Genomic DNA, 22,786 nt, shown 5'->3' on the forward strand with positions numbered 1-22,786 from the left:
ACCTTGTACCTGCTTTGTATTAATAGAGCGCTTCATGCCAGTTTTGTTCTAGAGGACCTTCCGTCACCTTTTTTCTTTTTTGTTTACAAAATAAATCTTGTTTTCCTTGCAAAGAGGTGCACCAAGTCTTTTTACTTAGAGGAGTGTTTTTATTGTCTTGTTGTCTTGCCTTGCGGAAACCCTGTTGCCTGGTTGTGGGTCAATATCAGTGATGCCCTAAAACAGGGGAGAAAATATCCTAAAACTCTTCGACCCCACTTTCATCCTAAAGTTGGCATTAATTACTCTCTCATAGCAATCATTAGTTGAGTAAAGGAGAGCTTAAGAACTGCACGCCTACATTTAAGTACAAAACCATAGGGATGGAAGATTCTTCCTAGTATACCCACATATTTGATATTCTGATGGTCTGCAAACATACATGCGGAGGAAATGCAGCTTAACTTAAGGAGAAAGTGATCTTAGATTATAGGAGGGACCTTCATGTTCTACTCCTCAGCTCATAACAGCCATACCTTACTGGTGAGCAGGAGCCAAATGAAAGGTGAATTTACTTCCGAAAATCAAATGACGTTGTAGCTACTGCAGCCACCATGTTTTGACAATAACGAAAATAACTCATTTTTAAATGAACAAAGGCCCTGACTAAACACTGTGCACTTAATCCAGATTTCCTATCATACAAAGACTTAAGATACAATTTAAAAGCTGGTTTAAACAAGAAAGTCATCTTTATAAAATGTATAATCACTCTGAAGATATTTTATATATAAAATAACAATTGTATTAAAAATAGAGGCAAACCAAGAAAACACAATTTTATAATATCACAGATTGTTTCCAAATGTATTTTTGCCATGTGATCGGATATCTCTGTAACTGCGAAGGTTACCTTACATTTCCTTAAAAAAATCATTAAACTCGAGTGATCAAAAAGAGAAAAGCAGACCACTTGAAATTCCATGTTCACAGTGCCTTTAATACAGTTTTGTATTAGCTTGAATAAAAAAAAACAAATATTTACAGAATAAAACATTTTGGATTTGCTTTTACACACGGTGCAATTGACTGTACAATCCAATTCCTCCTTTCCATAACTCGAAGACCGCTTGTATCAAGTTGCCTGCAACATTAAAAATAAAGGCATATGTTGCTTGAAGCCCGAAGATGTTCCTTTCCTGAATAAAGGTCAAGAACAAAAATATTAATAAGATTTTAAAGCAAAACAAGCCAGTCAATTGGGGATCAAACAGTGAGAAGAAAAATAATTATGTATTGTTTTCAAAACACATTTCCTTCCTAACACCTACAATGCAACCCTTTATTAATACCACCACAAAATCGACGAACAAGCAGTGTAATCACAAAAGAAACGGCCACACAAGGACAAATAGAGGCTGCGAGCAACAAATTCCTTGACAGATCAATGTAGTTTTTATATAGAACACAAATAGTCTTGATTGATGACAAATGTATTTATTTGTTTTTAATTTTTTTTAAACATTTTCGAAACACCCAGAACCGAAGGATTGGTACAGTACATGGGTTAGGATAGCAGAATACATAATAGCCCAGGCCGGTGGCCGCACGCAGCAGTTAATCATATTTATCAAACAATCGGGTCTTGACTAGTTTTTTGAAAGTGGGGCGTTATTGTTTCTGATGGTCAGGGTCAATGAGTTCCAGAGTGTCGGAGCCGTGACACAGAAGTTGACTCTCTTGGACTTGTACCGGGGTGCGTGCAGCGAGATGGATGCTGGAGCTAGACCCAATGTCTACACATGGCGAGTTTGGCTGATGGAGTTGTTTCAGTACAAGTGGGCCTCATTGTATACGCAGTGGTGGGCAATGCAAAGTGTTTTGAATTAAATTCTCTCTTTGATAGGGAGCCAGTGAATATCGTGTCTGGAGGCTGAGATGTGGTCAGAACGTTTGAGACCAAGGGCAGAACGTAGAGCTTTATTTTGGAGCAGTTGGAGTTTGGAGAAATTGGCTGTTGAGTTACCCATAAGCATTATGTTACAGTAATCAGGTTTCAAGAGGATCAGTGCTCTTGCGAGTGTGAGACAGTTGCTTGGGGAGAGGAACGGTCTACTCTGGGAGAGAAGGTCTGTGTAGGCCATGGATGTGTCTAAATATGGATAGGTCCGCTTACAGATCTACTCCCAATGTTTTTTATTTGTTTCAGCAAAGGGACGGAAGTGCCGTCAATACAGAAAGAAGAAAAGGTAGCATCCTCGTGCCTCAGACAGTGTGGGCAGTTGATGAGGAGCTACGTTTTTTTGTCGTTGAGGCACAAACTATGCGCGGCCATCCAATTCTGAATTGTGCTGTAAACTGCATTAATTTCAACTAAGCCGGCATGATGAACATCTGTGAGGGATAAGAATTTGCCCATCAGCGAAGTTGGTATAAATGATCACTCTAGCATCGACGAAATCAATAATGGGTTTTGTGTAGGTGTTGTAGAGAGTGGGCAAGAGAAAAGAACATTGTGGCCCGCCAAACGGAGCAGGGATGGCATCCGCTGCTGATTCCCCCATCAACACACGCGTGGTTTGATCGCTAAGCAAGGATTTGATCCGTAGGATGGCTTCTGCGGAGATCTGAAGTGCTGGCTTGGGGGTTCTCACAAGATTTGTTCAACAAGGTCGAAAGCCACAGAGAGATCGAGCAGGAGGAGGATGGCTAGTTTGCGGGAGTCATGGATGGAGTCCAGTTGTATCTTTAAATCCAATAGGGTCGTTTCTGTACTATGTACAATCCAGATTGCCTTTTGCCAAGAAGATGGTTGGTCTCCAAGAACTGCTGTACTTGGGTACAAACTAGGAAGCCCAGAATGTTTTGTAAGAATGGGACAGTGGTAATGGGGCGGTAGTTAGCAGGACTTGAGGGGTCAAGGGAGGTTTTTTTTTTTTAATAGTGGAGTGACCCAGGCCGATTTTATGTTGGAGGGAACTATGCTTGTTGAGAAGAACTAGTTTCTTACCAACTGGTAGCGTTCTTTCGACTGGAAGTTCCTCCAACGTATTCCTCATCTTTTACATGTTGTCCAGCTTCGGTTGCTTTGGAAAACTTTTTCGGCAGAGGGCGCTCTACGTCGGTCCCATGTCCCTCGAAGGCCTCCGTCAAGGGCGACTTCATCAGATGATATATGTAGCACGTACAGCGCCCTTTGGCCTCAGTTCTGTTTTCCCCCCCCCCTTTGCTGGTGAAGCACAGATGCCCATAATGACTGCATTGACAGTACTCTGCCTTGTTGGAACGAAAGCTGTAATAGCATGGGAAATTCTACAGAGGGGTAGGTTGGGAGGGTGATGAGGAATACGTTGGAGAAACATCCAATCGAAGGAACGTTATCAGTTGGTAAGTAACTTGTTCTTCGAATGGACTGTCCTCCAACGTATTCCTCATCTTTGACAGAATACCAAAGCAGTATCTGTAAGTGGTGAAGGGAGTAGAATGTTCATATTTAACAATGTGTATTTTTAAGAGGACGGAATGTAGTACCGCCTTACCAAAAGCAACATCCTGATCATGAGAAGCATCCAGCGAATAATGCTTTGTAAGCGTATGTAAAGATGACCACGTAGCAGCATCGCAAATGTTCTTTATAGGGCCACCCCTTTGAAGGGCTGTCCATGTAGCCACGCCCCTGGTGGAATGAGCACATAAACCCTCAGGAGGGTCTTTGCCTGCCAGTCGGTAGCAGATGGCTAGAATGATCAATTGAGACTATGACCGTTTAGTAACAACCAGCCCCAATGTGCAGCCTGTATACCCTACAAACAGCTGGTCGTCCACTCTCAATTTAGCCATTCTCGCTATGTAAAAGCTTAATACTCTCCTAGGGTCCAGCCTATGGAGTCGTTCCTCTTCCTTATTAGGATGAGGAGGAAGGTAAAATGCTGGTAGCACAATCTTCTGACGTAAATGGAAGTCAGAGACTACCTTAGGTAAAAAGGATGGTTTCACCCTTAACACAACTCTGTCCTTGTGGAATATAGTAAAAGGAGGCTTGAAAGAAAGTGCCTGCAATTCGCTCACTCTACTTGCAGATGTAATAGCAACCAATAGGATTATCTTAAAGGTTAAAAACCTTAATGGACATGTGTGCAAAGGTGCAAATGGGGCACACATTACACATTTTAAGACCAAGTTGAGGACCCAAACCGGAACCTGAAAAGGAGATGGAGGGAACACATTAGTGAGCCCTTTTAGAAATTAATCCACCAGTGGGATCTTGAAATAAGAACATTCTTCTGGGAAGCACTTAAAGATTGACAGCGCTGCCAAGTAGCCCTTAATGATGCCAACCTATGTGCTAATGAAAGCAAAAAGGACAAAACATCTGGAGTATCACACTGAAAAGGATCAACATTCTTTACTCTGCACCAGTAGCAAAACTTCTTCCAATGGCACAGAGATTTTGTTGCTGGCTTTCTGGCCGAAAGCAACACCTCCATAACGTCATCCGGGAGGTCCCAATACTTATATCTTAACCTTTCAGAAACCAAGCGTGAAGGTTGAAATTCCTGACCTATGGATGGAGAACCCAGCCCTCCTCCTGCGAGAGAAGGTTCTCTCTTTGTGGAAGATGCATCAGAGAACAGAGTTACATTTCCAGAAGGTCCGGGTACCACATCCTCCTGGGCCAATCCGGGGAAATTAGAATCATGTGTTTCCTTTGCAACCTCCTGAGTACATAAGGAATGACAGGGGCTGAATCCACAACAAACGCATCTCCTAGAGCACCTCTTGGAGGAAATTCCCTTGGCCAGTACTGCTCGCACTTCCAGGTTGACACCGGCCGCGAACAGATCCATTTGAGGGGTTCCCCAAAGGGTAAAGATCTCTTGAAGGACTTCCTGAGCTAGCTCCCACTCGTGGGAAGACTGCTCTGCCTGCTCAGAGCATCCGCCACTATGTTCTCCTCTCTGGCCAGGTGAACCGCTGAGAGGTAGCTTCCTTCTAGAATAGCCCACTACCAGAGTTACATTGCCTCTTTGCACAGAGGTAGTGACCAGACACCACCTCTCTTTTTGAGGTAGTGCATGGCCAATGTGTGGTCCGTCATTTTCAGGATATTTATTCCTCTGACTGATGGCAGAAAAGCCTTCAGCGCTAGTCTGATTGCTCTCAGTTCCAAAAGATTGAATGTAGTTTGGACTCCGATGGAGACCAACAACCGCTTTGGACAGATTTTTGGCATGAGCTCCCCACACCCTGGATGAGGCGTCCGCCACTACCGTTATACCCAGCCATTGTTGCCAAAATGGCTCTCCCTTCAGAATATTTTCCTCACAGGCCCATCACAGAAGATCCTGAGAGACTCTAGTTGGAATCTGAAGACAGTCCGACATCTTTCCTGAGAATTGGGACCATTGAGTTCTCAGAGCCCATTGAAAGGAGCTCATCCTCAGGCGTGCCTCTGGCACCAGAAAAATGCAGGTTCCATGAGGCCGAGCAACCTTAAGAAGTCGAAGGCCGGAAGACACAGGGCACTCTGAAATTTTGCTAACATCTGAAGAATGTCTCGATCCCTCACCTCGGTTGGCGAGCAATTCCCCAAGGATGTGTCAAGTACAGCTCCAATGTATTGAAGCCTCTGAGAAGGGGTCATGTGGGACTTATTGTAATTGAGGGAGAAGCCCAGTCTGTGAAGAAAGTGGCAGGTAACATTGAGATGATCCCAGACTCCTCCTGAGACTCGCTGCCACTACCGCCATCAGTTTGTTGAAAACCCGCAGAGCAGAGGTCAAACCAAACGGTAGGACTCGAAACTGAAAGTGCGAGCCGCCAACCGTGAACCTCAGGTATTTTCTGTGCTTGAGATAAATTGGCACATGAAAATAAGAATCCTGAAGGCCCAATGACACCAACCAATCCTGGAGTTGGAGGGCCTGAAGGATCTAAGAAGGAGTGACCATCTTGAACTTGTCCTTCCTGAGGAATTTGTTCACGTATCTCAAGTCCAAGATGGGTCTCAGTCCTCCATCCTTTTTGGGAATCAAAAAATATGGGGAATACCAAACCTTGTTCCTCTCTGCCTCCGGCACTGGTTCTATAGCGCCTTTATCTAGCAGGGTTAACATTTCCTGCACAAGAAGCAGATCTGGAACCTTCAAAGAGTGTTTCCCCAGTGAACTGTCCCAGGGATTCTTCAAAAATGGAAGGCAGTAACCCTGGGTTATTGTTTTCAGAGCCCATGCATCGGAAGTAATGTCTCGCCATTCTTACAAATGCTGAGACAGCCTGCCCCCTCCACCCCCACTGGTGATGAATTATTCAAGCCCTCAGAGTGGTTTTGAAGCGGCCGACAGAACAGAGGCTGCTGCATGAGCTGACTTGGCACCTCGACCACCACAAGGACTTAAGGCCTCTGGGCGCTTTGCTTAAGGATATGGTTACAAGTTGGTATACTGTGGTTGTTGTGTTACAGTCATGCCACAGGACTTGCATCAATGTTAGTTTGTAATACAGCATGTGCATTGATTAATACATTAAATACAGGTTAGATGCAACCTCCTTCCGCGAACAGCCAGGTTTTCAGGTACATTCAGAACGACCAGAGCAGCAAGTTTGCTCTTAGTGCTCGTGGCATAGCATTCCACCGTTTGGCAGAAATTACTGGGAAGCTGTTGCCTCCAGCCTTTTGCAGTTTGAATATTGGGATAATGAGCAAGTGTGAATACGCAGAACGGGTGGGTCGGATTGTCTGTGCTTTGGAAATTTGGTTTGCAAGGTATGCTGGGGCATTGTTGGACAAATATTTGTGCGTTAAGGACAGAACTTTGAATGTAATACGGTCCCATACTGGGAGCCAGTGGAGGTTTTGCCTGGCTGTGGCGATATGGTCTTTTTTGGGGATTTTGAGGGTGGCACTGATTGCGTTATTTGCAGTAGTCAATTCTCAAAAGGATGAGTGCTCTGGCTAATGGGACACAGTTGTCTGTCGTTAGAAAGTGTCTGCTAGCTGTGATCAGTTTGGCCATGTATGCTGCTGATGGCATTGACTTGTCTGGAGAGAGATAGAGATAGGTTGACAGCCCGAGTGACCGAGAGTGTAAGCAAGGAGGGAGTCGGGAGGGATCCAGGCTTTTCTTTACTGAATTTAGAAGGGGAATTGCCTGACAGACCTTTTCCTGAAGGATATGCTCAATGAAATCTGTATTGGGTGCTGTCTCCTGGGTGATGATTTTGAAGTGGTCAGCAGCCTTCTTGAGGAGGTTGTTCAATAACATCTGGTTGTCAATGGGCGAATAGGCCTAGGGTTGAACTACGGGAGGGGAGTCCAAGAAAAACTTGTCTGGTCAGGATCATGTCTCGTGGTAGAGTGCCAAGTGCCCTGGTCATCAGTGGGGACCCAGTCTGGGTCTTGAGAGACTGGGTCCTTGTTAGGCAGAAACCTTTGCATTTCCTTTTGGGAACACTGCAAAAGATTTAGGACTACAGGTGTTAGCAGTAAACCCACTTGGTAGCCGTCTGTACCACCCAGATTTACCTGGTAGCTGTGGCTGAGCAGTCAGACTTCCCTCAAGAAGAGTTAGGCAGTATGCAAAGTATACACAATAGGCACTCAGATACAATAGCACAAGCAAACACTGACCAGAGCTTTGGTATCAAAGTATATAATTATGTATTTAAAAACACACTGATTGAAACACTCCAGCACTCTTATTTGTAAAACACTCTAAACACAGTTACTATTATGATATATACAACCCTTGTTCCTTATCAGACAAGACTTAGTTAACACCACTTCTTTCCAGACAGAGGTGAGCGCTTAACTATAGATGGCACTCCAATAGGTTCATGAAAAAAGGAGGGAAAAAGGCAGAATATGTGAAGATACACCACTCTAAGATTTAGGAACACTTTTAGCAAGGCAGAAGAGCAAGAGTCACTTGTGAGCCAAAGTTCATAGGCTGGTCCACTCTTAGAGCAGAGCACAAATGCGCCCAAGATCACACAGTTACACTAGGCTTTGAAAGTCTTGCAGAGAGTTCGAAAAGAGTTTAGAGAGGCTCAGAAAAGTTTAGCCAGGGTGTCGCAGGCTAACCCAGGTTCAAAAGCCGGGGGCTAAATCTACCCCGTACAGTCGGTGGCAAGGGAAGCCAGGCGGAACACGGTACCTTAAGTGGGAAGGATCCTCCAGCGGTGGCAGTTGTTCCTGGCAGCGGGTGCAAGTCTCGGCGTCGTCCAGAGGAAGAGAAGATCTCGACTTGGAGGAAAGATGAAGGTCGTTGCACTGCCAGGGAAGAAACCAGCCGCAGAGTTTTCCGGTTAAAGGTATTGCCCTTTATTTCGTGGTTGTGGTAAAACGTGGTATTCCGGTTGCCGGGGTGCTACGCACAGGCAAGGCGGCCACAAGATGCGTCGGGAAGGCGAAAAGACGGTGAAACTGGTTATCCCCACCAGTCAAAGGAAGAAGACTCTCCGGCGGGAGATCTCCTCCGTCATTGGGAAAAGTGGTGAGACGGTTCCGCAGGGCTCCACCGGTGGTGTCGTCGTAGCAGGTCGGCTCAGCTTCTCCCTCGTCGGATTCTCAGGTCCTGTGGCGACTTCTGAAGTTCCAGTCCCAAAAGCGCTGCTTTTATGCAGAAAACCCCCATTCACTCAGCCTAGCTGTCACTCAAACATGCTAAGTGGTGAGCCGGCCGGCTCACCACTTGGGCCAATCAGGACGGAGTGCGACTTGAGTTGCCTAGGCAACTCAGTCCAGGGTGCCTAAATCCCCCTCCACCCCTCCTAAGTACCCCAGACAGAGTGGCACCACTTTGGAGGGCTTCTGTGGAGAAGCCCGCCAAAAGGTGGAACAAAGGGCTCGACTTGGGTTGGAGTCACAGAAGAGAACACAAATGCCATTTTAGAACCGAGTTTTGGCAAAAAATACCAACCGGAGAATTAATAATAAATAAATAAACCGGCGGTATGTTCGAGGCTATCGGAATTAAATAAATAAAGATAGTAGCCTCGAACAATGGGAAAATCCCATAGAGAAATATTTGCGGTTGGATACAAAAAGTAGTATCCACTGCCACCAGCCAAAACTCGATCAGGGGGGACGGAGACTTGCCCCCTCGACTAACAGACCCCGGGGCAATCGAATTGCCCCGGCCAGTACATCCACAATATGATGGTTTGTACTGGTTCTGTTCAGAATTCAAGACTAGTAAAGTCAATGGTGACTTTACATGCCCTGGGAGACAGTCAGTCTCAGGGTATACTGGGGGGTCACTATGACACCCCTGTGTTACTGCACTGAGGGTGCTGTGTAACACACATCACAAAAACACATGAAGCCCTATGGATTAAAAGACCCCATAGCCCATTAAACACATCTAGAGTCAAATAAACACACTCAAATCATGTCCAAGAGTGAGGCTAAAAGAGTCTCACTCTTGGCAGGAGAAAAAAATAAACCCCAAAAATCCAGCAAAGCTGCTGGCGGACTCACTAGGTTAGGAAATTCAGCCTAAACAGAGAATCCTCCCTAACACTCCTGTGAGGTCTGATCCAGATCAGAGACATAGTAAAAGGTAATCCTGATTGTCATGGAACAAATCCACAGGATGTACGAGTGGACGTGGGATGCAAACTGTGCACCTGGAGAGGATCCTTGGGGGCTTTTGAAGTGTAGGACAAGTCATGTTGATTTGTACCACACCACGTACAGCTTCCACCCACTATCCACAGGTCTATGCCTCTTAAGAATATCATCAAACTGGTCGGAAAAGGTGATAAACAGACATCTTTTCCATACCTCACATTTCTCCCTAGTCCACCCAGAGGAAGAGGACTCATCGGAGAGGGATGGGGTGGAGGAGCTGGAACAGGATCCTGCTGCAGTGCTTGAGAATCAGGGGGATAGGTTGGGGAGTAAAAGGGAGTAATTTTTAGAGTCAGATCCATGGGAGTAGGCCTTAGAAAGCTTCTCCCAGAGCTTTGGATGGGTGGACCCGTTTGGGCATGTCTTTCAACGCTACTGCACTGATGACCAATTATTTATGGTAAGAGCCCGCCAAAGACGACATCTTAATGCCTTTCTTAGGCAGCGAAGGCAGGATGGCTCTGTTGCCGAGGGCCAGAAAGGCCCTGTTGAATTTTTCGACAGGCCTGTGGGCGTCGATGGCCTTCTCAATTAATCCATCAAGTCTATCTTCTGGGTTGTGCGTTTATGTGTAGTGGTATGGTGTGTGTCCTTGTCACCAGGGTGTGGTCTCCCCATCGCACTGCCGGTGGCATGCTTATCAGAACCGGGGATGGACATGCTGGAATCTGTAGACTCCACTGTTAAGTCTATGGCTTCTGAATCGGGAGCCATGGCTGCTGACAGACTTCTCGTCTGAGGCGATTGTGTCGGCAGGGGGAGTGACCCTCTACCTGCATGGCATAGGCTGCCTACCGCTTGGTGGCCCTGTCTTTTAGGATTACGGGGCTGACAAAGTTTACAGGCCTTGCAACAATGTTGTCAGTCTTGAGGGAGGCACTGATTGCGGTCTTTAGGAGTATCCTTCCAGGGGAATTTGCCGCTGCAAGACTGGCAAAGTTTAAAGGGTGTTTCGTCCAATAACAGAGAAACTGCAGCCAGACTGAAGGAAAAGGAAGAGGAGTGGCAAAGAAGAGGCATTCTCAGGAGAAAGTCAGCAAAATAGGACCACACTGTCCCTATTGAGAGGCCGGGCCGGAGGGACAAAGCTGAGAAGAAATCAGTCTGAGTCGTCGGATAGGCAGGATCAGTTATTGAGAGGATGTTAAGGAAACTTAGCGAAAACGGCAACAGGCTGATATGGTACATATGTTCTGGTCCTGCCCAGTGATTGAGCGCTTCTGGAGTGAAGTAGCGGGGAAACTAGCAGCAAAGGGGGTCACTATTGTCGTAGACTCAGCCTGGGCTTGCTTACTGGGGGCTACCCCAGATCGCAAAAACTTAAGCATGTCAATAACTTGAAGGATTTAGCATATGTGCTTGCAAAAAGGAATATTGCCATGGGATGGAAGGCTTGGCATAGGCCACGGGTGGAGATGTGGTGGAAAGAGTTGCAGAAGTGGGCGGAGGCGGAAACCATGGTATGACAGAAAGCAAGTAATATAGGGGGAAAAGAAGAGGTGGGAACCCTGACGGCATGGAAATCGCTGGTAGCAAAACTGTTTGGAACAATACAAAATCTGACGGAATCCACTGGAAATGAGACTCCACCACACGGTGCAGATACAGACTGAGTGGAACAATAGGCTCGTAGGGGTGGGTGGGATAAGAGGAGCAGTGACCAATATTTTGTAATGAACAATGTGAAATTGTATTGCTTTTTGCACTGCGTGTTGGTTGATATTTGTTTTGTTTTATTGAATAAAATTGTTTAACAAAAAAAAAAAACTTAGCGAGAACGGCTGAGCAAATACAAAGCAATATAAACTCTATAAGGAGCTCCGCACTGAGCAACAGACTAGATAGGCAGAGAAAAACAATCTGGTGGGACCGACACATGAAGGATTTTGGATTTACTACATGCCACATCAGGGATAACGCCCTTTAAGATCTTTGAAAGAAAGATGCAATACTCCACGATTACCACTAGACGTTTGACTATATGCGCAGCATGTGAATCCACGCAGATTCAGAAGCATCACAAATATATATACAAGCGCATACATACAGAAACCCTCTATAATATGGTTTTGCTTTAAAAGAGTATTTCAGAGGTTCATTGGTGGATCGTCAATGCTTGGAAACAATTAGTCACCTCAAAATCAGAGAGCAACTACAACACTGTACTCAAGAAAAACCTGGAGACTGGGTTCAAGTGTGATCGGGGAAGGCATAGGGCAATGGGGGCTACGAAGAGGAAGGCAGGGGAGCCAGAGCAAGATAGAGGGATTTCTCTGATAAAAGAACAAGCATTGCAAAAGCCCAAAAGGGGTTGCATTGTAAATGTAGAGGAAAATAATAGATTTGTCTTATGAGGATTCTACAAAACAAATGTTACCCTCCATATTTGCAAAGTCAGACCTATTAGCTTTGTCAATGCTTGTTATAAAGGCATACATGCTGCATCAAGAACAGCAAACAGTGGCTGCCATGGACATTAGCAATTATAATAATAATCACAACAACAACAAAAAACCATGGAAACGCCAATGTACCAAGCAACACTGAATTATTCTAGTCTATTCTATTTGGATTTATAAAGCACAAAATGACCAACAACCGGTTTCACTGTGTTTTTACAAAGGACAAAAAACAGAAATGCTTTAATGCAAGGATTCCGAGTCATTTTCTTAAGGACATAACATTCAATTGTATGCATCTCCGTCAGAAGAGTTCCACAAGGCAGAAGCTTGAGCTTGAAAAAAGCACCTCAAAGCTTTTTTCTTATAGCATGGAACTATATTAATCGTTTCTTGGAAGAACGTAGCTGCGTTGTAGGCTGATGGCATTTATTTCTGTTAACTGGATGGGCCAAATAATGCTGGTCTACAAGCGAAAATTAATTGAACACTATTCTGACTTTCACAGGCAACCAGTGCAGTCGTCTCAAGACCAGTAATGTGGGCTTGCTTAGGAGTACTAGTCACAATCCTTTCAGCTGTATTCAAAGTCTCGGAAATTATGCCCTTCTTCCCCAAAAAAATGATGACCAGAATCTATTTTAACTTAGATTATGGTTTTGGGAATGGCAGCAGAATTAGCCTTGGATAAAAAGGGACAGATCATGAGATAATTAGCGTAAACGATTGAGTTGGCATGAGCTGGCATTTAAAGGATAGTGTCTGGGACAACACTTAGGGATTTCACCTTGTCTTGGGCAGTAATTATTGCATCGGAACAGAAAAGTAGGATGTGATACAATTCAAGCACATAAAAGCAACTTGCAACTACTCTCTACCCATCAAACAGCTCAACTCGCTTCTACAAAATGGCTGCCACTGTAATAGACCTTTCTCCATGATTCAATTACTTTGCATCAAAGAGCAGAATACGGACACCAGGGCCCCTCTAGTGTGCATCTTCAAGAGGTCTGCCAGAAAACCAAGACATTAAGAGTCCAAGCATTGAAGCTGCTCCAAAAGTTATGCACTGCCACACTTAGAGTAATAACATAAGAACATGGAACAGTGAATTCTATTTTCCATCAATCATGGCATTAAGTTAATTTTTGGTTCAACTCAACATTATCTGATAACCTCAGTGTATGCTATCAGTTAACCCAGCATGCAGCATGCTTGATTGGTGTCGGAAGGATTACATTAACATGACTTTTATTAGTGACCAGGAAGCAGTCAAAAAGCTTAATTATAAAGCCTATTTTACATATGGGGACTATACAAGGCTTCTAATGGAATTATTGAGGCATGGGATGCTGCATTTAGCATATGATGGCAGTGTCCCTTACGTTTTACTTTACATACGGTGGCTCCACAGAAATCATTAGTGTCTTCAAGCCTGCACCTACAGGCTAATCCTGTAGCACATGGCGTTATACAAGCACTATTGGGGTATTTATCTATACTATAGGGTGACACTTGAGGCTAATTAACTGAGTGCAAACTAAGGTCATTATACATTTACTGCACATTACCATCTCATTGAACTACATGAAGTATTTTGAGGGATATATATATATATATATATATATATGGGCGGTAGCATACATGTAGTTATGGTTAAGTTGCTGTTTCCATAGGAAAAATACTTTCTGGACGGCTTATAACTTCGCCCCCCCTGGACGAATCCTCACTAAACCTTGCACAAAAAAAAGTATTTGGCCCATCCTGAATTCTTTTGCAAAGTTTGCTGAGGTTTGGTAAGGGGGGGGGGGGGAGCAAAGTTACAGGGACGGGTCCCAAAACTTCTGTTTTTCCCATAGACATAATGGGGGGGGGAAAAAAAAACTTTGCCGACACCTACAGCCCAAACCGCTGGACAGATGTTTACCAAATTTGTGGCAGGCGCGGCGGCTTGGTCCCAAAAGCGTGCTTTTGTTAATTTGGTGTAAATCTGTCTAGTAGTTTCTTTTAAAACGACCAAAACGTAAGGCAAAATAATTAGTGATATCTATGTCCACTCTGTGGACACACTTCCCTGTTCGCTCCACGGACAGGGCACCGATTGGCCAAACAGCTTTCGTCATGTCCACAGACATACAACCTGTTCTCTAATTGGCTGGGGTGAAGCATGAAGTGGGTCAGATTTTTAGAAACGTCCGCCATCTTGGATTCGCGTCTGGTGTCCGCGAACATCACGGTAAAAACATATAAAAAAACACAACACAGCACTTGTCAATCAAATATTCTTTAGGGAGGTGATGGGTGTGGGATGCAAGAAGCAAAAAAATGGGTGTTACCGTTTTAGAAAACACGTAGCTGCCAAGACTACACACACACGCTGTAGATAACACGTAGCTGTGAAGACCGCGCACATGCGTTGAAGGAAGCACGTAGTGGTTTAGACCACGATCACGCACACAAGAGTTCACGTAGTAAAGCACATGCGCACAACTACTTCACCCACTCTTGACATATTCCACACAAGTCAAAATGCGCAGATACTTTCTTTTTCAAACTCGCACTCTCGCCCTTAACAGATGAATCAGAGCTCACACGCGCCTCATCCGAACACGCACACGCGTTGAAGAAAACACGCAGAAATTACAGCGCACAGGCGTCAACGGAAAACACGTAGCAGTGAAGACCGCAGAAGAGATGGTTTCTCGGACACGTCATCATGCTGCGCGCCAGCTTATGGTCATGTGGCACTGTCCAGAAGGTCCGCAATGAAGTCAGATGTTCGTAGACATCTACAAATGCAAAACTAGTTGAAAGAGTTGCAAAAAGTGTATAAAAGTGTTAAAAATTAGGTGGGAAATGGCAGAGTTCTAAGGTGAACTTTGTAAATTGGACACAAATATTGCTATATTGGGTAAGTATGATATTAGTAAGTTGTAGGAAAATAGCATGCACTGGTAAAAACCATGAAATGCACTGAAAAAAACTTTGTTAAAGGGACGTTATGGTCAAGTTGCGCTACTAAAAGCCTATGAAATGGAGTAAAAAAAACTTTGTTAAAGGGATATTATGGTTCCAAGTAAAACCGAAAACCCCCTGAAATTCGCTAGTTAAGGTAAGCTAAGCAACCATAACTCGTGCCACCACCGTACACTGCTAATACTAACACCCAGGACATCAAAGATTACATCACAAATGTAATTGATGACATCACTCATGCTTTCGTGCTTCCGACATACCATTTAAGGCATGGGCAGGTTAGTACAACAAATTTCGATTTGCATGTAATTTTTCCCTGGATGTGAACAGAATGTCTCTGAATTGGACAAGTATAGGTGTTGCAATTCTGGGCATATTTACAGATCTTACATCTAGTACATTTAAAAAAGCCATCTCCATCTTCCGACAACCAATTGGAGCTCTCGCCAATTTTTTCAGGAACCATACAACTGTCGCTAATGTGTCCTTAATTGAGACACTGTTTCAAAAGGTGATATCTGGGCGTTCATGCAGTGCCCTACCCAAGTCTTTATCAACCTTTGACACTTTCCAATATTTGTTGACAATTTGTCTCATGGTTTGGAAATGGCTTCCAAATGTTAGAATAAGTCTGGTGGTATTTTCTTCTGTTCACATCCTGAGTTGGATGTCTGTTTTGTCAATAACATAGATCTGTCCATGCCTCGTACATTTAAGTATGATCTTTCAATCACTCTCCTAGGGCATTGTTGTTGCAAGAAGCTTTGAGCAGTTATTTGACTGGGTCGATCGAAATCCAAAATATCACTGCAGTTCTGTCGTATTCTAATGAATTCCCCATATGGGATACTCCACAGAAGATTTTTAGGATGTGCACTTTGTGTGTAAGGGGACATTGGCCCCTGTTGATTTTCTGTGTAATTCTCACACTACTTTTGTGCAATGATTTTGACTTGTACATCCCCATCCAGGAACACTATGGAATGCAGACTGTGATGTTCTGTGAATTTTAGATTGTAATTATTGATGTTCAGTAACTTCACAAATTCACACCATGATGTTGTGGTGCCATTCTAGATGACAAATAGTCTATGTATCGAAGCCACAGTATGATGTTATTGGTGAATACATCATTTTCTTCTTAGCGTACAATGGCGGGAATGTAGAGCCCATGGTGGTGCCCTGGGTTTGGTGGAAAACTTCATTATTAAAGAGGAAGACATTATTCTGCAAGGAAAGATCCATCATTTCGAGAATCATTTTTGAATGTTGCAGATCACAGAGAAGAAGTGTTAAGAAAGAATTCACATGTCTGTATACCATCTGCATGTTGAATAGACGTAAAGAGGGATACTACATCCATGGTTGCTAGTACATATGTGGATTCCCACAGAAGATCATCTATTTTTGATAGGAAATCTGTAGTGTCCCTTATAAATGACGGTAATGAGGGTATAAAAAGGTACACAGTACTTCATCTACAAATTTAGACATGTTTTCAAGAAGGGAACCACTGAGGGTCACAATAGGTCTCCCTGGTGGCTTAGTGGGATTTTTATGGACTTCTGGGAAGAAGTAAATCGTTGGAGAAATAGAATGTTTAGTGAATAGAAATGTGAACATATCTTCTTCTAAGATGCCCATATTCTGCCACTTCATCAGAGAAGCCAACACCTTTATTTCCAATTCCTTCATTGGATTGGTTGCTAATCTTTCATAGCAAGTGGCATAATTAAGTTGTTTATATGCCTCTTTGATGTAGTCACTTGATCCCTGCCGGAGAACAGGTAAAAGCCCCTGAGGCCTGCCCTTACCCTCCACATTACTGGGGGATATTGGCTAAATTTACTGGGCTCCTGCCCGTGGATTACCCCCTCTCTCTCTCTCTTCCTCTCCCTTCCGCATCACTCCCTGCCTCGTCCCTCCTCCCGAGACCTCCCCTGCAGTCTGATTGGTGCTTTCACCCAGGGCCTAGTGCTGCGTCCCGGCTGCTGCCCAGCACTGGATCCCTGCCGGAGACCTTTTTTTAACATCTGATCCGGGTGACTGCTGTTTTATTTTGTAGACCCTTTGGATCTCTATATTGCCTAATTTCAAAGCCGCTAGTGCCCCGTGCAGTCCCTCAGCCTCAGCTCGTCTCCCTTCCATGTCCCCCTCCCCCCCCATCGTGCAAGGCAAGTGAGTGGAAGACCCTCCGGGCCTTCTATATATAATATCTGTGCCTCTCTGTGCCCCCCACCCTGGCCCCTGTACCGCACTCCCCTTCCCCTCCCCAGACATCCTCATTGCCGCCTCCCTAAGGCTAAGGGCCCCAAGGCCTAGGGCGGCTCCAACAGAAGCGGCTCCAGAAGTGTCAGCAGGAGTCCGTAGGAGAACCCAGTGAAGCCAGTGACCGGCAGTCAACCATCAACTACAAGGACCACTAAGGTATGAGTGGCCTGGTTTAGGGGAGAGCTACAACTCCACCCCAGAATCCTAGCCACTTAGCAAACGAACTTTAAACAGTGTGATTAGGCCTCTCTCCCACTATACAGGTCTCTCACATTTAATAGGGGTTCCGTCTCCCATACTACATTGTGTGAAGTCTAGATTGCATTGATAGGCCTCTCTCCCACTATACAGGCCTCATATTTAATAGGGGTTCTGTCCCCATACTACACTGCGTGATGTCTAGATTGCATTGATAGGCCTCTCTCCCTCTACACAGGTCTCTCATAATTCAATAGCAGATCTGTCCCCATACTGCATTGTGTGATGTCTAGACTGCATCGATAGGCCTCTCTCACACTATACAGGTCTCTCATATTTTATAGGGGTTCTGCCCCAATAGTGCATTGTGTGAAGTCTAGATTGCACTGATAGGCCTCTCTCCCTCTATATTGGTGTCTCATATTTAATAGGGGTCCAGTCCACATATTGCATTGTGTGAGGTCTAGATTGCATTGATAGGCCTCTCCCACGATAGAGACCTCTCAAATTTAATAGGGATTCTGTCCTCATATTGCATTGTGTGATGTCTAGAATACATTGGTGTACCTCTCTCCCACTGTACATGTTCCTTTGGTTTGGTAGGGGTTCTATTTCCGTGCTGCATTGTGTGATATTCAGATCGCTTTGATAGGCCTCTCTCCCACTGTACGGATCTACCAAATTTAATAGGGGTTCTGTCCATATTGCATTTTGTGATGTTCAGATTGCATTGATAGGCCCCTCTCCCACTATACAGGTCCCTCAAATTTGGTAGGGGTTCTAATTCCGGGCTGCATCGTGTGATATTTAGATTGCACTGATAGGCCACTGCACAGGTCTCTCAAATACCGCTGACCAACTCTCTCTAAAGCGAGACAGAACCCACCAGTGTATTACTGTGGAGAGACACCCCGATTAGGGGCTCACACCTCATAAGGCATAAGTCCAAGCTGTGCCCCTCAAAATCACCCTCAACTAGTAGATATCCTTCTTAAACCCACATTGCTAGCTCACTGCTGTGAACCGCGTTTAGGAAGACGGGCGCTAAAGAGAGCCACCGATAACACCCAACTTTATAGCCCCTAACCACCTCCCCTACCCCTCTGAAAACAGCGACTGAACGAGTTAGCAACTTCAGCCGGAAATTCCACCTACAGACAGAGCACTAACTGCGTAAGCGGACAGCCCCCCACACCCATTACTACACCACAAGACAACCAGATCAAAGCAAAACCAACTGGACATAAGCAAACAAAGTCTAAACAACTCTATCTTATAATGCCACGCAAACGGCCCATTCCTAGGGAAAGAAAAAGAGAAGAAAGAACAAACACTCCGTAAAAGCAACAAAGAACCACAACTACAGAACACACCCCCGCACTCAAAGAAATGAACCAACAGTGTGAGAAGAGACAAATGCCTCTACTTAACTCCTTATCTCAGACAACTGGTCACCAGTGCAAACCAACCCAACGCTAGAATCGGAAACATCAAACTACCCAACACAAGCGTGCAGAAGGAGGATGAACACCACAAGAAACACAAATACATGACCAGTGCGATAACACCCTACATCACCAAAGCAAGAAGAACTTCCAATCCACAACCACAACTCATGGAAGACGAACCCGATGAAAACAAAAACCCAAGACAGAACCTAGAAGAACTCTTCAAAGATGCTGACACCTCAAAACCTACACCTCAAGCGATTCACCAGGAAGGAAACCCCAACACTGATCAGAAGACAACCTGAACAAGAAAGTCCAAACCAAACAACACCTCCAAACTCCACTGCAATCTTATAAACGCAAGATCCATGTCAAAACACTCAGAGATCTTCAACCTACTCGATGACAACGGCATTGACATCCTGTTCATCACAGAAACATGGCTGGACGACAACTACAACAATCACACTCCAAAGCTGCCTTGAAACCAACTTCAAATGCCTTCAAATAGACAGGAAAAACAAAAAAGGAGGAGGCATCGCAATAGCATTCAAAGAACACCTGAAAATAAAAACAGACGAACCGCTCAACATCCTCAACTGCGAAACCATGGTAATACACCTAAAAGCAAGCCCAAAAACCAACATCACATTCATCCTGGTGTATAGGCCACTGACATATGATGGAACGTTCGTCGACAACTTCATAGAAGCCATCACCAACATAGCCATCAACCACGAACACCTAATCATCCTGGGGGACATCTGGTTTGAAGACAGTCACTCCAACTCCCAAAAACTCACTGATCGAACAACTTGCTACCATGAAATTACGACAACTAGTCAAAGGGGCAACACACTCAGCAGGACACACCCTCGATGCAATTTCTGCCAAGGTAAAACTCATCACCACCGATACAAATACTGTTGAGCGACCATCTCATCATCCCATTCGTGATCACCCTGCCTACTCAAGTCTGCATTCAACCTCCTAAACTCACAACCACCACATAGAGAAACTGGAAACATGTCAAAGAAAGCAACCTATTCGAACAACTGGAATTAACCAAACCCTAAACTACAGAACTAGAGATAGCTGACCTAGACAGGAAAGCGGAGCTACTACACAAATGGATTGCAGCAGATGCAATCGACAAGATTGACCCAGAAAAACCATTCACCCCAATAAAAATTAAAGAGCAATGGCAAAATGGTTCACCCCACTATTAAGCACCATGAAAAAGGAAAACAAAAAGATGGAACTGGAATGGAGGAAAGAATACAACCCAAAAAAAACTGTTCGAGACAAATCCGTGCATACAAGAAGGAAATTCAAAAGGCGAACAGGAGGCATTATGATGACAGAATCATCAATGCCAACAACACACAAAAGGAAATGTTTAACATCATTAAAGAGATGAGAAACCCTGCGGGCTGCAACAACACCCCAAACCCCTAAGAGAAACTATGCAAAGACCTGGCAGACCACTTAAAAAAATTAAAAATGGACATCCGACAAACCATACAAAACATACCAATCGACCACAACATACTACCAAGCGAACCTATTACAGAACCTCAGCACAAACTCAAAAACGTTCCCAAAATATCAGCAGAGGCATTCGCAATGCTGGTAAAACACTGCAAGAAAGCTGGATCACCCATGGATCCCTGCCCCCCGGATATCTACAAATCAATCCTCGCACAAGGAACGCTAGCAGAATACTACAGAAACCTCCTGAACCTATCACTAGCAACAGGAACTGTACCGAAGACCTTCAAATCAGCATATATCAAACCACTTCTGAAAATCACAAGTGGCGACGTAGAAGACCTCTCCAACTACAGGCCGATTTCAAACATTCCCTACCCGGCAAAACTGTCTGTATGTATGTATATAAACTAACCCAAGAACACGTAGAAAAACACCACCAGATAAACCAAGCTCAAGTCAGTTTCAGACCCGCAAGAGGAACGGAAACAGCACTACTTTCCTTTGCTGACTCAAACACAACCTCAGCCCTTATTGTACTCGACCTCTCCGCAGCCTTTGACACAGTTAGTCATGACACCCTAACCAAAAGACTAGTAGAGACAGGTATAACAGACAGCACTACTCTGGACTAAATAATTCCTTGCAGACAGAACAGAACCGTATGGATTAAACCCTTCAAATCAACTCCACGAGTTAACGACTGGAGTGCCACAAGGATCCTTCAACATCGCCACTTTACTTCAACATCTACCAGACTCTGGTTATCAGAATCTTCAAAAAATAGATTACATGCTACAAGTATGCAGATGATGCTCAAATCATCTACAAAATCAAAGAAACCCAAGCCGATCACCCAACCCTAACCGAGTGTCTAAAAGTCTTCAACTGGATGAAGGCCAACAACCTGAAAATCAACCCGGGAAAGACAGAAATCATGATCATATCCAAAGACCAAGAGACCGAAACCGCCATCCGTTGGCCAATGGAAAAGGGGAACTGCACCATCAAAGGTAGTAAAAAATCTTGGAGTCCTGATGGACAACACCCTAACCTTAGAACCACAAATAAATGCAACAGTCAAGAAATGCTTTTTCCTCCTCCACACGGCAAGAAGAATCCTACCTTTCCTCTCCTTCACGCACAAAACACTCACTATTGTCGCCCTCATCATGTCAAAAATCGACTATGCAAACAGCCTCTATCACCTCGGAATACCAGAATACCTCCTGAAGAAACTACAATGGATCCAAAATACAGCAGCCATACTACTCCTCAAACTATCAAGAAGAGAACACATCACTCCTGCCCTAAAAACACTACACTGGCTCCCAGTAAGACATTGCATCACCTTCAAAACAATGTGCATAACACACAGGGCAATCAATGGACAAGGAGCAGAATTCCTACAAAAGAAATAATCAACAAGCCAACAAGACTCCTTAGGTCAAGCAACGAAATCCACCTGTAACCAAAACCATCCCTCAAGAAAAAACTTGGAGGCACCTCCTTCTACCACTTAGCCGCAAAAACCTGCAACAATATCCCAAAAGAAATAAGAAACACCAAAGATCACCTAAAATTTTGGAAATCACTAAAAACCTGGTTCTTCAACACCACAGACTCAAACTGAAAACAGAAACATAAAGGAAAAGGGATGATTAAACTGGAGTGGACACGGACAACTCCCAGAACCGACGGGGAAGCTCCCACAGCACCTGTAGGGGTGACGCCGAGTAGAGCGGAACACAGGCGACACCAATGGAGATGGAGTCAACAACCCCACCGTAATCCCACTCAACATCCACACTCGCCCCTTAGTTGCCACCAGGTAACATAGTGGTGTGGAATTGTTAGGATACTGGCAATCACCACACTACCAGAGTTGTGGACATTAGCAGGTGCACTGACCATATGAGTGGGAAAGGAAGACGGGTAGTGGAGCGATGGAGGCTGGTGATGGAGGGGCCAGATATGAAAGGGACCTTGAAGCTGGACAGGCCCAGATCAGGACAGAGGAGCAGGGGTGCTCCCGAACCCCATCTGGGGAGATTACAAAAACCCAGCGCCTCACTTCAGGATAGAGAGGCCAACTAACCAATTGCACTAACAATTTCCCCCTCCGCTTACACCTCTCAAACTCTAAACCAGACACATCCACAAACCTACAGCACAACAAACTGCACAAACTTCACTACATGGCAACAACAAAACAAAAACACACAGACTTGCACAACAGCACACAATGACTACCAGCCGCAAACACCCCAGGCCCAGCCAACGGACCCACCAGGCTGAGGCCGTCAACAGCACATCACTGTTCTCTTGCACTTTTCCAGCTTCCTCCCACTAACCCCCCTTACCTTCCTTTTTCAGAGCCGCCAGAGCGC

At 44.7% G+C, this 22,786-nt stretch overlaps 1 protein-coding gene across 2 annotated transcripts in view; it reads right to left on the reverse strand.

Moving 5' to 3' along the window:
* Positions 1-958: 958 nt before the first annotated feature.
* RNPC3 (RNA binding region (RNP1, RRM) containing 3) overlaps positions 959-22,786 on the reverse strand; it is a 393,936-nt gene continuing 372,108 nt past the window's right edge. For both annotated transcript variants that reach the window (XR_011290577.1, XM_069641890.1), the window contains one exon: positions 959-1,178. The gene's annotated coding sequence lies outside the window, so the exon portion shown is untranslated. The remainder of the gene's footprint in view (positions 1,179-22,786) is intronic.

This window comes from Ambystoma mexicanum, chromosome 1q (genome assembly GCF_040938575.1).
Source record: "Ambystoma mexicanum isolate Mex_15411 chromosome 1q, UKY_AmexF1_1, whole genome shotgun sequence".
NCBI classification, from domain to species: domain Eukaryota; kingdom Metazoa; phylum Chordata; class Amphibia; order Caudata; family Ambystomatidae; genus Ambystoma; species Ambystoma mexicanum.